Genomic DNA, 16,828 nt, shown 5'->3' with positions numbered 1-16,828 from the left:
ATAAGGTGCTATTGGGCTGTTAGGCACTATCAGGACAGAATTGTATTCCTATCACCTCCAGAGAAAGGGAAGTGCCTAGAAAATGTAAAAGGAAACTTAGTTTGATAGCATCCTGTCTGGCAATAACTCACTTATCAATAGCTGGGATGTGAAATCCTCACTTCTGTATTGTCTTGTCATTATAGTTCCCACTTTGCTATTGTTTGTCTGTATAATCTCTGTCTGGTTCTGCGATTGTTCCTGTCTGCTGTATAATTAATTTTGCTGGGTGTAAACTAATTAAGGTGGTGGGATATAATTGGTTACATAATCATGTTACAATATGTTAGGATTGGTTAATTAAATTTCAGGAAAATGATTGGTTAAGGTATAGCTAAGCAGAACTCAAGTTTTACTATATAATCTGTAGTCAATGAGGAAGTGGGTGGGTGTGGGTGGGAGGGGGTGGGTGTGTGGGGGAGATGGGAACAGGGAATGGGGGTAAGAAAATTGGAATCATGTTTGGCTAAGGGTAGGAATGGGAACAGGGACACAGGTGTAAGGCTCTGCGGTGTCAGAGCTGGGAAGGAGGATACTAAGGAAGAAAACTGGAATCATGCTTGCTGGAAGTTCACCCCAATAAACATCGAATTGTTTGCACCTTTGGACTTCGGGTATTGTTGCTCTCTGTTCATGCGAGAAGGACCAGGGAAGTAAGTGGGTGAAGGAATAAGCCCCCTAACACTGTGGAACCAGGGGCTGTTGTGAGGACCAAAACTATAAATGGGTTAAAAAAAGAATTAGATAATTTCATGGAGGATAGGTCCATCAATGGCTATAAGCCAAGATGGTCAGAGATGCAACCCCCCGCACTGGGTGTCCCTAGTCATCTGACTGCCAGATGCTGGGACTAGACGACAGGGGATGGATCACATGATAATTGCCCTGTTCTTTTCATTCCCTTTGAAGCATCTGGTACTGTCCAGTGTCAGAAGACAGGATACTGGGCTATAAGGGCCATTGGTTTGACCCAGTATGGCCATTCTTATGTTCTTATTCTGGAAGGACTTGGAGTCTTTGGAAAGTGGAGTACCAAGGTTCAAGAATTGTTTCCAGCAGTCTCTGAAGATACACAGCGCCAGTCTGATTTAGATGAAGGTCACTTGGAAACATCATGCTGAGGCAATTTAGACTTTTTAGATGGTACCAGAGGATAGTGCATGGTGCTGGGCAATCTCCACAGATATTTCAACCTTCATACCAGAGGGAGTATCTAACTGACCTATGGAGGACAGTGGGGTTGGCTCAGACTGTTCTTCAGCAGCATGAAGTCTTTTAAAGGCAGCAGACGTGCTAGAACCTGGAGTAGCATCTCTGGTACCCAGGGCACTGGTAAATACCAGTTTTAGCAGAACAGGTTTCTCTCAAGGTGGAACTGCAGAATCAGATACACTCCTCATTGATTTCAGAGCTTTCAGTCAGGCATCAAGAGCTCTTTGCATCAATGGAATTGCCTGAAATAACAAAGGACTGGGCTCAGAGACCCAGTCCTATGTTTAGAAAAAGGCTCTGAAATCACACATTTGTCTGCTATGTGTGACTCCCTTAAGCAAAATAAACATTTTGCATGAGCATTGCTTCCAGGTATAGGTGATTCGCAAGTAGGGGAGATTTTAAAGCTTGGGAACTGAGACCCAGCCATTAGCAAAAAACTCAGTCACAAGGGAAGAGTGGAATAAAAGGATGTTTGTTTGGAGTTTTTGCAGGGAGGCTGGGTGGTTGCTGTCGGTATGTAGATTTTTGTTGGTGGTGGTATGTGGGGAGGTGATTGCCAATGGGTTCCAACTAATTAAATTGACAAAAAACTATTAAGAATAACACCAACCAACTGTGCCTTTATCCAATCTAAGAAACTATGGGGAAACAGTTGGCCACAGTGTAGCTCCATCACACTGCCACGTGAGAATGAGCAAAATGGTGGTTGGTACTGCTCCGACCATGTCCTTAAGGGGGTGGGGGCATGCTGAGTGCATGCACAGCCTCCTACTGACACCACTTGCAAAAAGATTTCACGCTCTCACACACACCAAATTGGGATTGTGTGGACAAATGCTTGAACAGCAGCATGTACCAGTAGGAAGCAAATCCTACTGTCTCAAGAAACACCCAGACCAAAACACATTGACTTTTCTGTAAAAGAACACCCAACAAACTTAAGGATAGCTTCAAGAGGGGCTCAACGTTCCCAGCAAGTTCACTGAAGGAAACCAGCACCAGGCTTACAGCAGGTAACAAACAGCAAAAAAGCAGAGGAAGAACCAAAAGCACCGCCCACTGTATTGGCTCCAGAAGCTACTGTTCCTTGAATTGTGAGTAAAGCATTTTAAGTTGCTAAAGCAACCAAGCAAATTACCTTGTGTTCCCTGCTGATTAGGTGTTTATACCGTCTCTATCACGGTGGCATCAGAGCTTAGAGAAGTAAACAAAAAACCCTAGTATCTACCCTCTGCATTTCAAACATGCACCCCAAGAGGAAAGGATATGTGCAGTGTTTGGGGGTGCCTTTCTTTTGTTTTCTTATATATTAGGTGTTCTTAGGGAAGACAAAGTTAAAGAACTGCACCATGCATTTGGACTGACTTATAGTGGCGTTCGTGGTAGTTCTTAGTTCCTGCAGAAGAGAGCTCCACAATCTGAGGCCATCCCCCAAGTAACCTCTATCTGCTGCACAGATGAACTTCACCCCTGTGGTAGGTGATCCCATTGCCCCTGAGAATGACTGTTCCTCTGCATTACTTCCAATACAGGCCTTTACTAAGTGACAGAATCTGGTCCTGAGTGAGGACCTCACATGATGCACAAGCCCTTGTGTTCAGAAGTGAATTTCGTCCTAAGGGAGTATAGTCTTTTCCTTATTGGATCAATAAATCTGCTTGTAACTTAACTTTCAAGCTCATATGGTATCTTGCAATAATGGGGCTGTATAATAGAATTTGGGTTCATTATACAAAGTTTTCACAGAACACTTTGTACCTGATGACAGTACTTAAAGCCAAGTAAAAGTTCTTTGTATATTAATTAGAGATGATCAGAAAACATTGGGTGGGAGGGAGCTGTAAGTGAAAATAAAAAATGGAAATATTTTGTCTGGAAAGTGAAATATTTCAATTTAGAAATTGAGAGTTTTGCTTCTGTTTCTTCTTTATAGGCCAGGCTCCCTGATAAGGCTGCATCTCCCATGATGCCCCATGGTCCCCCCTCTTGGTGAAAAGAAGAAAACATTTGCAAAAACAAGGTTGCTTCATTGAAATCCCAATTTTCCATCAAAAAAGTTGCAGTGGAAAATTTTCATCCAGTGCTAATATTAATATAATCGTATAGGTTAAACAAGTTAGAGTTCTATGTGTATATCTAGTTGGTCCTTTTGTATTTTTCTGCTTTCTAAATTACTTTTAAATGAGATGCTGCATCTCAAGGATACAGATGACAAAGATGAGACTAAAATGAATAAGTACAATCTAGAACAGTGGTTCTCAAAACTTTTTTTTCTGCGGAGCACTTGAAAATTGCTCAGGGTCTTGGTGGAACACTTAACGATCTTTCCAAATGTTGTTTGTACCATTAGCTAACTATTGTAAAATGCTTTGGATAAAAGTGGTATATAAAAAAAACTAAATAATAATTAATGTGTTTTTGTTCTACAAATAAAAGCACACAACTCATATTTTAATATTGGTAGTCTCTCCCCTGGCTGTGGCAGCCACCAAGCCGGGCTGGGAAGGAGGAGGTTCTCTCCCTGGCAGCCGCAGCCCCAGAAAAAGCCATAGTAGAGTCAATTCATTGTTTCATTTACTGTGATACTATATATTCATACTTATACAGTATGATGGGGAAATATTGAGAGAGAGTACACACACACATTATTCTCACAGAAAATAAGTTAACTTAATTGATTAATAACATAGTAAAAGCATCCTGACTGGTTAATAACTTTGGTTAATAATTCAGTCACCCAATGTTTTAATGTCATGTACTGCAAAGAGTCACAGGAAACACATTAAAGAGCCTCAGTCTGAGTATCACTGCTTTAGGTCCTTGTATTGAAATCTGATACTACATTAGTTTTAATAATTAGCTAAGCTATTCTTTAGTTACAAGTACAGAAATATAAATACCATACATCAGTCAACTACAGGTTATTCAGTTAAAAAGTTGCTCTCAGGTATACCAAATTTGAAATATATTTGATCCTAATGTACATGGTAAAATGAATTGTATACAGCTGGGAGGCTTATTTTTTAAAATAGCTGGTCCTGTGAATATTTAATCACATCATCTGATGTGTTGCATAATTTAGTACATCAGTTAGCACTTTCAGCAGAAAGGTATTCAGTAATATTTTTATCATATGTTAATCCAGACAGAACTAAAATGAATGAAAAGGATTGATGTTTTGGTTATAGCATGACAAGTTCCATTCTTAACTTGCCCTATTTTCAGTCAATTTCTTGTATTAGGTAGTAACTGGTTTTTAGCCATTTTGGGATAAAAATGGGGGGAGGGATAGCTCAGTGGTTGTGAGTTCAATCCTTGAGGGGGCCATTTAGGGATCTGGGGCAAAAATTGGGGATTGGTCCTGCTTTGAGCAGGGGGTTGGACTAGATGACCTCCTGAGGTCCCTTCCAACCTTGATATTCTATGGTAAGCGTGCATTCAGGTTTAATTGAAATTTGTAATTTGCACCTGTGCGCTTTTACAAATTCCTCAAGGGGATAACGATTGTTTAAAAGGCTGCTTATAAACCCTGACTCCATTACAAGTTCATTAGAAGGTGTTGCTGGGGCTACGTCTGCTCTTTCTGTTGCATGTCTGACTGTGCAGGTGATTCATGTCCTCCAAGCCCTTAACTAGATTCATGTCTTCTCCTGGATTCTCTCTTTTCCCAGGCAGTAGATGTTTCCTGAATGCCTTTTTTCCAGCTTCAGCTGACCTAAAGTTTGGGAACTTCAATGTGTGATCAGCACTGTGTCAATACTTGGGTTTTTTTCCCTTCCACAAATATTTGTTCAAATTTTAAAATGGATTTGCTTCAGCCAGGTTCACATGCCGTTTGTGTTTGCTTTCCATGAACATTTGGGCAAGTGCATTTCATTGTAATTCCCTGGAATGGGGCCAGGGGGTGGAATGTCTGGTCAGAGACTAACCCACTCTCGACCAGCCTCTACAAGTGAGATTTACAGGACCACGTGACTGAATAATCTCCTGCTTTTCCCACCTGCAAGGGTGGCAGGAAAAATCAGCCCCACAGGCAACGGTGTCACCAGGCAAAGGCTGGGAGCCAAGCAGAGACAAGACAGAAACGTGTTACCATTGGCAACAGGAAGATAGAAGAGAATGTGGCTGCTTCATTGGATCTCAGTGTGAATGAGGTGACAACTTCAGCTTGCTATTAGGTGGCTGTTCCCACTCTGAGTGAACTGGTGCTGGACTTGAGGGACCAGGCCCTGTAGGGGGACCAGCATGCCTTGGATGACAACCCTTTGGTAGGCTCTGGCTCAGAAGCAGGGGTTGACTCTACCCTTTGAACCTATTGCTTTCTTTGATGCAACAAGGCCATGTCCTGCGAGCATGACTGCGTGCTGCATCATGCCTTCACCAGTGAAGCAACATTGGCAGCCCCGACACAATGTTTCACGTTTCTCTTTATAGTCTGGGCTTCTCTCTTCGCTCTCATGGCTTTTTATCATTCTAGAGAACTCCTCACCAGCTGGGGGGCCTCAAATTCATTCAGGATAAAAAGCTGTATTTTTACAGTTTTATAATGTTACATTTTTCTACACCTGTGCATCTTCTTATCCCCGTCATTCCTTTGAAGGAAGATCATCACAAGTGGGTCTTCCAGGCCACCTTTGTACACACCCCATCCAGGTGAAGTATCATCAATCTTTGCCCGCTGGCCTTATTAACATTGCTTTGTCATGTTAATTGTCTTGACTGAAAGATCATAATGAATTCAGCTACCTCTGCTTTTAGATATGCAGGCTTCTGTAATTCATTGCTAATGTTTATTCTACCCCCATCACATTAGGACTCATTGACAGTTTAATTGACTAACTTACAAACCAGGTATAGTGCTTACTACTATGACCAGTCTCGGAGCACACACAGGGTCCTGGGGCATGTGCTGAATGACCAGAGGTCTTTCCTCATCTTTTGCTCAGGCAGACACGCCTTTGGAATTTGGAATTTGCTTGAGTAAAAACTGTGATGATGCCAGGACTTGACACAATACGTTTTTTTCCCTGCTGAATATCTGTTTATATAGTAGACAATTTGTACCCTATCACCAGGAAGTATTAGGAAAACAAATATTTTCTCATGTTCTTTTGTAAGCTTGCTGTCATTCTGGGAAGAACTTGTCGTCCAAAAAAAAGTATCAGCAAACTGTCCTAAATTTACAGAACTAGCCCTTTCTTATGAGCTAAAGCTGGTGTTCACTCAGGAAAGACACTGATGGCAAAGAGCACAGCACACATATTGCTTTAAGAGTCAGTTACAAAGCACAGTTCCTCGGAGGCTGTGTGATGATTTGCTAGTCCATACAACACACATCAATGATGTGTGACTTTGTGAGATAAAGGAAAGGAGACATACCGCTAATCCTTGTAATCAGAAAGAATACACAGGGGATTTCTCTTACTTTGCCATCGGATGTTTGGAAACGTACAACAGCAGCTTTCTGGCAGACACATTCAATTTGAAATTACTAAAATACCTACCACTCATATCTAAGAAACAGAGTTATACGCATGCAATCCTACTGGCAGAATTTGATGCTATATTTGGTGGCTGTATTTCTTGGCTGGCCTGAGATTATTGTGCATGATCTTGCACATCACCTCACATTAGCACATGCTGAGGAAGTAACAATGAACTGGAGTGTTAACCTGTAGATATGCTCGTAAGTTCTTTTGGGACAATTGCTGGAACAGGTTGTGGCACTTGTTTACTGCAAAACTTCTCTCTCATGTATTGCCTAAATATGAGAGAGTATTCTCAAAAAAAATATCTACTGGTTAGAGAGCATGGAAGGCCTGTAATACTTCGCACCGGTGTGTTGTGAAAACAAAAAGGTAAATATTCAAACTTTCTTTGAGTTGAAAATCAAATTAGAGAAGGTAAGAGGGACAACAGAAATAAAATAGTTTTAGCATGAATCTTGTTCAGGTGAAACTTTATCACCTATTATAATAGCTGAATATTATACAAAGAGATTAATTACCATGGATATTGAGTATAGGTAATACACTTATCACACACAATTTGCCAACAGCCAGAATTTGAAATTGGGATCCCAGTGAGATGAGTTATTTACTTCATAAATCACACTCAGTGGCTCTTTTGTCTTACCCTTAAAGGCAGTTTGAATTCATAGACACAGACATTGATTTTTTTTCTGTTCAATCTTGCTAAACCTTGTATGGCTTTTATGATTTTTTTTAAAAAAATAAGAGCATAAGATTTAAGATTTTGTCTGTTTGTTGCTTATTGTAATTGACACTTTGGCAACAGGTGCAGCTGTGACTGATTAGGTCTGCTACTGCCAAAAGCAATTTTAAACTAAACCTTGAAATATTATATAATGGGCTTGATTATTCTCCCCTCAGACCACTCCGTGTTGTAGTCATACGCTTAGGGATTATAATCCCTATCAGTCAGTGTGAACTTTTAGAACTTTAGAATATGGATTGCTGAATCTTTGCAAATATATTACTATGGTAAATTGTGCTCCTGAAAAACAAACAAGGGATATTGCTTTTATGCCCAGACAGTCAACTACCCACCCAACTCTCTTTGTAGTTTTTTAAGGCCAGAAGGTCCACTAGGTTAATCTAGTCTGACCTGCTCTATAATCTATGCCATAAAGACTCACTAAATAATTACGGCATCAAGCCCATAATTTCAGTTTGAGCGAGTGTATCTCTTTTAGAAAGATATTCAGTGTTGATTAAAAGACTTCAAGTCATGGATGATCTACCACAGACCTAGGTAAATTATTCCAATTGTAAATTATCCTCACTGTTAAAAATATTCACCTTATTTCTAGTCTGAATTTATCTCTCTTCAGATTCAAACCTTAGGGGAAAAAGTAGAGATAACTAAATCTGCTAGATTTAAGAGCCATCTATGATCAGAATTCTCTTCCCTGCGTCGGTAGTTGTAGACTGATCAAGTCATGTTTTAACCTTATCTTGGATAAACTAAATAGATTGGACTTCTGTTGTCTCACTATAAGGCATGTTTTGCAGATCTTTACTGAACATTCCAATTTCTCAACATCTTTTCTGAAGTGTTGGCACTGGAAATGGATACCGATTTAATAACGTACAAAGAAAGTGCAGGAAAAAAACAAAGCAAAAGACCACCACAGGTAGGATCCCTCACTTCTTTTCCTCATATTCCCCTATGAGGCAATCATGGGAGTGTGGGAGGCAAACAAGTCTCCCAGTGTCAGCTATTCCATTTCTCCCTCACTGCAGACATATTAGGAGTTAGTTCCACCACTGCCATTCCTCTATTCATTTCAGACCTTTCAGGAGCTACAAGGAGAAGGGTCACCCATGCTCCTTTCCAACTCCCCTCCCTTTGGGAATCACAAGTGAAGTTATTCTGCCCCTGTGCATCCTCCCCTACTTGTTTATCCATCTCAAGCTGTCCTCCCCCACTCCACCATCAGCTTACTACCAGCCTTTGGTTTTAGCTCCCTTAAGTGGAACTGGAATACTGAGCCTTGTCTGCCTATGCCAGGCAGACTAGAGAATAGCTAATGTAACTCTGATTTTTTTTAAAAAAAAGCTCCAGAGGTGATCCTGGCAGTTACAGGCCAGTAAGCCTAACTTCAGTACCAGGTAAATTGGTGGAAACAATAGCAAAGACAGAATCAGATGCATAGATGAACATATGTTGGGGAAGAGTCAAGCCATTTTTAAAGGGAAATCATGTTTCACCAATCTATTAGAATTCCCTGCGAGGGGGTCAAAAAACATGTGGATAAGTGAGATCCAGTGGATATAGTGTACTTGGATTTTCAGAAAGCCATTGACATGGTCCCACAGCAAAGGCTCTTAAGCAAAGTAAGGAGTCATGGGATAAAAGGAAATGTCCTCTCATGGATCAGTAACTGGTTAAAAGATAGGAAACAAAGGATAGGAATAAACTGACAGAGGTGAATAGCGGGGGTCCCCCAAGAATCTGTACTGGGACCTGTAAAGATAAATATTTTCATAAATGATTTGGAAAAGGGGTTGAACAGCAAGGTGGCAAAGTTTGCAGACAATACAAAATTACTCGAGAGAGAAGCCCAAAGCTTACTGAAAAGATACAAAGGCATCTCACTAAACTGAGACTGGGAAGCCGAATTGGCACACGAAATTAATTGTTGATAAGTGCAAAGTAATGCACATTGGAGAAAAAAATAATCCCAACTATACATAAAAAATGATGGGGTCTAAATTAGCTGTTACCACTCAAGAAAGATCTTGAAGGCATCATGGATGGTTCTCTGAAAACATCTTCTCAACATGCAGTGGCAGTCAAAAAAGCTAACAGTGTTAGTAACCATTAGGAAAGGGAGAGATAATACAACAGAAAATATCATAATGCCACTGTATAAATCCATGCCCACATGCAGTTATGGTCACCCCATCTCATAAAAGATATTCTAATTGGAAAAGGTACAGAAAAGGGCAACAAAAATGATTAGGGGATATGGAACAGCTTCCACATGAGGAGAAATTAAAAAGACTGGGACTGTTCAGCTGGGAAAAGAAATGACTAAAGGGGGATATGATCGAGGTCTATAAAATCATGACTGGTCTGGAGAAAGTGAACAGGCAAGTGTTATTTACCCCTTCACATAACATAAGAACCAAAGGTCACCCAATGAAACAAATAGGCAGCAGGTTTAAAACAAACAAAGGACAGTTCTTCACACAACACACAGAAAACCTATGGAAATTGTTGCCAGGGGATGTTGTGAAGCTAAAAATATAACTGGGTTAAAAAAATAATTAGATAAGTTCATGGAGAATAGGTCCATCAATGGCTATTAGCCAAGATGACCAGGGGCACAACCCCATGCTCTGGGTGTCCCTAAACCTCTGAGTGCCAGAAATGGGGACTGGATGGCAAGGGATGGACCACTCGATAATTGCCCTGTTATTTTCATTCCTTCTGAAGAACCTGGCACTGGCCGCTGTCAGAAGACAAGATACTAGAGGGACCATTAGTGTACCCAGCATGGCCATTCTTGTGTTCTTATGCAGTAGCCTTTGGCACCTTGAAGTGGCTCTGATGCAGGGAAACCTTGTCTCTGATTACTTCCTCCTACTTACACTGTTGCAGAGGCATTGCAGCCAGGCTCAGGGTAGACTCCAAATTCACTGGTCCCTACTCCTCTCCTTGCCCACACACTGTGTATACGATGGAATTCCATGCTCAGTGGTACATCACACACAGCACAAGGGACCTACAGCTGCAGGAGACCTATAGCAGCCATTTTAGGTTGGAGTGGGTGGAGGAGGAACAGGAAACCTGGTGGAAAAAAGGAGTGACAATTCATAGGGCTAGAGTAGCAGGCCAAAAGCCAGAGAGAAGGTAGGTGCACTTTACAGACCCATTTCCCAATACCGGCTAAGTCCCAAGAAAGAACTCTTTAGTTCATGTTAATCTTCCTATCCTGACTACTTCTCCAGTCCCTAGTGTTGCTGTGATGGAGGCTGGGACAAATTCATTGCGATTGTCCTCCCGTGCCACCATGGCAGTAGAGAGACACCTTGAAAATGGATATACAGAAGCAGTGCTAGCCCATTGGGGGCCCCCAAGTGGGGATATTTGTGGGGTACCCCATACACAACACTACAATTGGGGGCTGCTCAGGACCTTAAGCAACTGCTTATGTCTACCACAAGCTCTGTGGATATAGGATTTTTGGGAGAGGCCTCTAGGAAAGTTGTTTCCAGCTCTTTATGCCACATTTTGCAAGAATCATAGACACCGAGTGAGTAAGCAAGGATGGAAGACACCTGACAGCTATGAAGATTTTTCCTCATTCATATGTAAGGAAGGTCACATGAATCTGAATTTTCTATCAACATCCATGCCTTCAAATAGCTGCTATGTGATTTTTTTTGTATTGATTGTCTCAAAGATACTACATTTTTGCTCGTGTTGCAGTTGATTCTATGTGATCAGTGAAAGTTGAAACTGCTGCTTGCCATGGATGTCCATTCAGGAAACATTCTCTTGTAATACAGCAAAGTCCAGAGGCTTGAATTTTTGTATCAGGGAAGTGTGTGTCAATCCTGACCTGAGGCCTGTGGTATTCTCCCCAGAGAATATGGTTCTCAGACATCCCTTGCAACAGTGCCTGAGCCTCATGTGGTAAAGACCACCCTGGCAGTTCAGCTCAGTTCATTTTATAGAAGGGAATTACCCATAATCCTTCACTGATAAAGATTGAAAAAAATTCAAGAACAGAATGGCCACCCACTCCTAGACTACATTTCCCAGAATACCACAAAGGGGATAATCTTCTCTATCTCACAGCATGTAATAAGGAGGAAATCATTAATGTGTGAGGTGCTCAGATAATGTAGTAACAAGTATCAAAAAAAGAGTCAATAAATAGGGTGACAAATGGTAGTTTTATAATCTAAAAGATGACTAATTATTTAATGGCATCTATTACGGTAGCTTCCAGAGGTCCCACAATTGGGGATTTTATGGTGCTGGGCACTGTATAAACATAGAGGGAGACATGGTCCCTGATCAGAAGAGTTTACAATCTAAGATGACTAAAATCTATAGATATTCACCTAAAACCACCAGTTATTTTCACACGGATCACCAAATATCAATAGTACAATAACCAGCGATCTGAAGAAAGGCTCTATTTTCCATTGCCAGGACTTTCACACATCCAGTCCCCATAACTGAGGTTTATCATTAATCATTTAGCATTAACCCTCAGTTAGTATGTGTACTGATGTTAATATGAGAAGGGTTCCAAATACAGGCCATGGGAAAAGTTATTGTTTAACCTAATGCATAACCTCTTTGAAGCTCCTCGTGTAACAGCCACCTTTCATTCATGAAGAGTGCTAGAGCAATGAAACAGATAATGGAAACAGGAGAGGCCTTTGCCCAAAACAAAGCCACGTGCAAGGCTGGAGTAGGAGTTAGGCCATGCAGCCCATGAATGTTCTGTGATCTGATAAACTCAGGAGTGGGAGATTGATTGGATTGGAGCAGTGTGAGAGAAGCAGCAAGAAACACCACAGAAGCCAAAAGAAAGCCAAGACCTAACACAACAAACACTGTGAGCACGGCTCTGAGAAGAATCCAAGAGAGAGCAAACAGTTTGGGCCAAGTACTGTCTGAAAGAGGCTTGAAACGGTAGGCACAGAAATGCTCTTGTTCGATTCCTGCTGTGGTCATTTATACATTTTTTGTAAACAAACAGTATTGAATCAAAGAAATACCTGCCTCCATCATCAGTTTCTCCTCCTAATGCGAGCAACTCGCAGGATCCCACATGCTGACTACCACTAAGGTCAAAAGGAGCAACAATAGCCAAAGGCAGCCTGCCAAACCAGATGTCACTGAACAGTGAACTGTGCAATACAAAACAATTAGATATTTTCCAACTCCAGTTATTGCCCTTACTTTACAAATTATTTCTCCTAGGTTTAGGCTTTTTTCTCACTGCAAATATTTCCTTTGCTATTCTATTCTGTTGTATTTGAGTTCTTATACTGTATCCATCACCCTGGTATCAAGTTACCTTCCACTGGTACTTCAAGTGATGTGACTGGCATTGTTCATATCTGCTCTTCCCCTCTCTGTTCCTCATTCCAACGGCAAAATTAGGAAGTAGGAGAGCGCTACATTGCAGAGCTGAGTTAATAGCTGAAGATATAAAAAAGTTGCCAGTAAAAAGAAAGAGAAAAAAGTCAGTTAAGATTAGAGTTCCACATCATTCTCTTTTACCTTTGTACACACCATCAAGTTGATCCCTCTGGTTGAATTAAACGAGAGCTGACTCTGTTTTTTACTGACTCTCTTGAAGTGGGCCTGGGTTGTCAGACAGGAATTGCTGATGTGGTGTGGGGGGGCTGAACAGGGAGAAGCAGGCAGTCTACAGCAGACAGACTTCTGCTGGCTTGACAGGGGATGTTGTGCTGAGAAAACTGGCAGAAGAAGAGAGGGTTTATCGGCACCTCACTCACTTCCCCTCCAGACTAGGTGCACTGCCATGGATTTAGAAGGTGGTTCCTAGAAGAAGAGGCAGGGCCATGCCTCCATCCTACCCTCCTTATGCTATATCAGCAGGGCTACCCTATGAGGGCAGAATCAGCCGGCATTGGCACAAGATTGCAGCTGGAGACATTGAATGCAGCCAGCAGATGACTCTGCTGTGCAGCACTCTTTCAACCTGAATGCAGCAACCTGAGGCAGTGGCTGAAGTTGCTATCAGCCCACTGAGAAAATACCTGGCTGTCCATTGGCTGTGTTGGGCCTGACCAACAGTAAAAGCAGGTCTCTTATATGCATATCATACAAACCCATAGAACATTCAGGCTTCATGATTAAGCAGAAAAATTAAGAAACCCAGGGTTGCATTTGTAGCCTTAACTCTGCCCCCTTGTGCATAGACACTATAAGGTCAGATTTAATTATACTGTTCCTCAGATAAAGAAAATATAAGGAACTATACTGTATTGTCTACAGGATTAGACACACACTTTAGGTCCATAGCACCTTAGGAAGCCCAAAGGAGGGAGCCTTTCTCATGTGCCCTCCACAGCTGGCAATGCTCTCTTTTCTACAGCTGGCATTTTAGTATTTTAAATCTACTAGTGATGCAGCTCCGAGTCAAACTATTCCCTCTTATATTCACAAAGGGAATATATTCAAGTCCTGTTTTTCTCTCTGTTCTGGTGACAATAAGCACTTTTGTACCTGCTTCAGACTTAATGAAATATCAAAAAGTATAGCCACTCTGACTAAAAAGGCTAATCCAATACATCAAGGCTATGGCTCATGAGCAGCAGCTGTTAAATTCTTGACAAACAGCTCCTTCAGCATTTGCATCGCTAGCATGGCTTCTTGCACAATTCCTAGTTTTTCTCTGATTTGAAAAGGTCATATCAAGCTTTAAGTACTTATGTTTTTGTTCTCTCATCTGTGGATGGTTAGAGAGAGGAATCCTGAATTATTTGAGAGGTTTTTTTAAATGAATACATGCTATTTAGAAAAGGATAGAAATATTACATGGACACGGCTCTTCTTCTCTCATGCAACCCTACTGAGTCCAATGGGGCTGCATAGGTATATTGGACAGCAGAATTTGACTCTGTTTTCAGATGCTTTTTCTGTTTGTTTCTATTTCTGTGAACGGTGGTGGCTGTGGTGAAGAAGCGTTGCAATGTTGGGCCAAGGGATACAAGGCAGCAAAGTGTGGGCTAAGGCAAAGTCTTGTTCATCTAGGGCTGACTTGCAGTTCACAGTGGGACATGTGTTCATTGGCTTCTCTGGAAGGGTAATTATGCTGAGCAAGTTGGAGCTGGAGCCCCTGTTTATATGACTGCCATCTTAGAATATCTGACTGCTGAGATTCTCGAGTTGGCTGGCAATGCTGGTCGGGATAACAAAAAAACCAGGATCATCCTCCGCCATCTGCAGCTCGCCGTCCATACTGATGAGGAGCTCAACAAGCTACTGGAGAAAGTCACTATTGCTCAAAGGGGTGTTTGGCCCAACATCCAGGCTGTGCTGCTGCCTAAGAAAACTGAAAGTCATAAAGCCAAGAGCAAGTAAAAGTGACCTAGAGGAAACGAAAGATCCGAATCTGTGCTTAAAATAATTTTAAAAAAATAAATAAATAGAGCATTGTTGGCACAGAGCTTCAGTTCTGGTAATGCTATCTTCTTGTAGTTAGTGCTATGTTTTCCCAAACACAGAAAGCCAAAGAAGTATCTCTCACACTGGATCTCTCTATCTAGGTGTAACATAGCACCTATTCCCAAGGCATAAGAGCATGACCAAGAATTCTGCCGGGTATGTGTGAGATATAGCTTGCTCATGCCTCACTCTTTCTTCCATCTACCAGCAATTGGGTTTTTTGTTGTTTGCTATAGGGGAAGGCTCAGCTGAAGAGCTTTGAAGGAACTCTGGTTCCTGGACGTCCTCATCTCTTCCAGATGTATATGCCAGTGTGACATTATCTAATAAAATATAACCTGTAGAACATTGTTGCTACCACTGTTATATAATTGCAATAAATCTTGTACAAATTATGGCATGTAAGATGTCTGTGCAAAAGTTATGATTCGCTGAAAATGGATTATGCTATTTGTATGCATGTATCATTTTTGTATCTGAAGTTATAAGTATTGGTTCTATACCTGAATTTCTAATGTGTTTGCTTCTGGGAAACACCAACAAGGTGTTTAGCCAGCACATTGTGAAGGAACTATTCAAATACAACAGCTCATCAAGGAATACCCTCTTTCAGTATTGTTATCACTAGTAATATTTTAAGGTACCTTTGTGCTGTGTCCCACACTTCCTATTCATCCTTCAAAAACTACTGATCTTAAGGGGTTTCTATGTGTAACCCTTCTGCCAGGTGGAGTATCTTGAGGTTCCGTCCAGCTCTCAGTGATTTGAGCTGTAGCTCAGGAAAGCTCATGCTCAAATAAATTGGTTAGTCTCTAAGGTGCCACAAGTCCTCCTTTCCTTTCAGCTCTTAGTGATTTCAGTAGCTAGTGAGGGAACCTCACTGCTAGTGCAGGCTGGGCAGTCTCTTTCTCAGAAACGCTGTTGGGCAGCAGGTATAAGGCTTAGCACTTAGACCTGGTTATCAGTGATTTCAGTTCTAGTGATCACTTAACTAACAAAAGATTCCATTGAGCCTAATCAGCTCTGTCTTTAAACAGCAGAGAGGGGCAGATCAAATGGTGCCTGTAACTCACACAATTATGAACCAGAAGTTCAGGATTACAAGCCTTAGACTGGCTGTAAGAGATAAAGGACAGAGCCTCAGCAGGTTAACCTGGCCTCTCCCCGTGTTTGTTTAAGCTTCTGTTACAAATCTGCCTTCTTGCAGCATCACTTATTGCTAATGAAACAGTAAAGGATTGCTTATGGGGACAAAGAGCAGCATAGAAGGAAAAGTCAGACCCAAGGATAGCCGGCATTTTGTGTTCTCCTTTGCCAATAGATGCAAAGGATCTGTTGGGTTTGTAGGCAACAATTTTTGCTCCTCTGCATGGCCATAAATGCCTCCCTTGATGAGAACTATGAGGTGACAGCTTCACAAATCTATTTTTCCTTTGTAGTTCAAAGAGACAGTTACTGGAAGACAGTGTGGGGCAGAAAGGGGTGTTTTAAGTGGTTAAACACCAAGTAATTTTATCCCCCAAATTACTAACAATTTACGAACTAGAGCAACAAAAAATGGCAAGCCAGACCTTTGTAATTCTCTCTCTCTCAAAGACAATTCAGGAATATAACTCCCACTATTTTAGTCACATGGAGTTCTTTTCATACCATAGGGAACACCACCATTAGAGGCTGGCAAGAGAGTCAGTTATTAACTATGACTATTTTCTTATTGAGAAAAGAAAACTGAGACAAACAACAGTCTGCAAACTATTGTTACTTCAATTCTAATCTTTTCTCTACATTTCTCTCTGGAGAGTTTGCAACAGAGATTATATCTTTGAGATTGGGTCTGACCTGGTGGAGACACTCTTCCCTAAGTGAGTTAAAACCTAAGTATATA

At 41.3% G+C, this 16,828-nt stretch overlaps 1 protein-coding gene and 1 pseudogene across 1 annotated transcript in view; one reads left to right on the top strand and one right to left on the bottom strand.

The window, feature by feature from the left end:
• The window catches only part of LOC125635959 (gamma-aminobutyric acid receptor subunit alpha-4), a 267,090-nt gene that overhangs the window by 69,032 nt on the left and 181,230 nt on the right, over nucleotides 1–16,828 (bottom strand). The gene's annotated exons all lie outside the window — the stretch shown is intronic.
• LOC125635964 (histone H2A.J-like) lies at nucleotides 14,468–14,873 on the top strand (annotated as a pseudogene).

This window comes from Caretta caretta, chromosome 4, assembly GCF_965140235.1.
Source record: "Caretta caretta isolate rCarCar2 chromosome 4, rCarCar1.hap1, whole genome shotgun sequence".
Lineage (NCBI taxonomy): Eukaryota > Metazoa > Chordata > Testudines > Cheloniidae > Caretta > Caretta caretta.
Note: the sequence above shows the minus strand (reverse complement) of the source record. Positions and strands in the feature narration are given on the sequence as shown.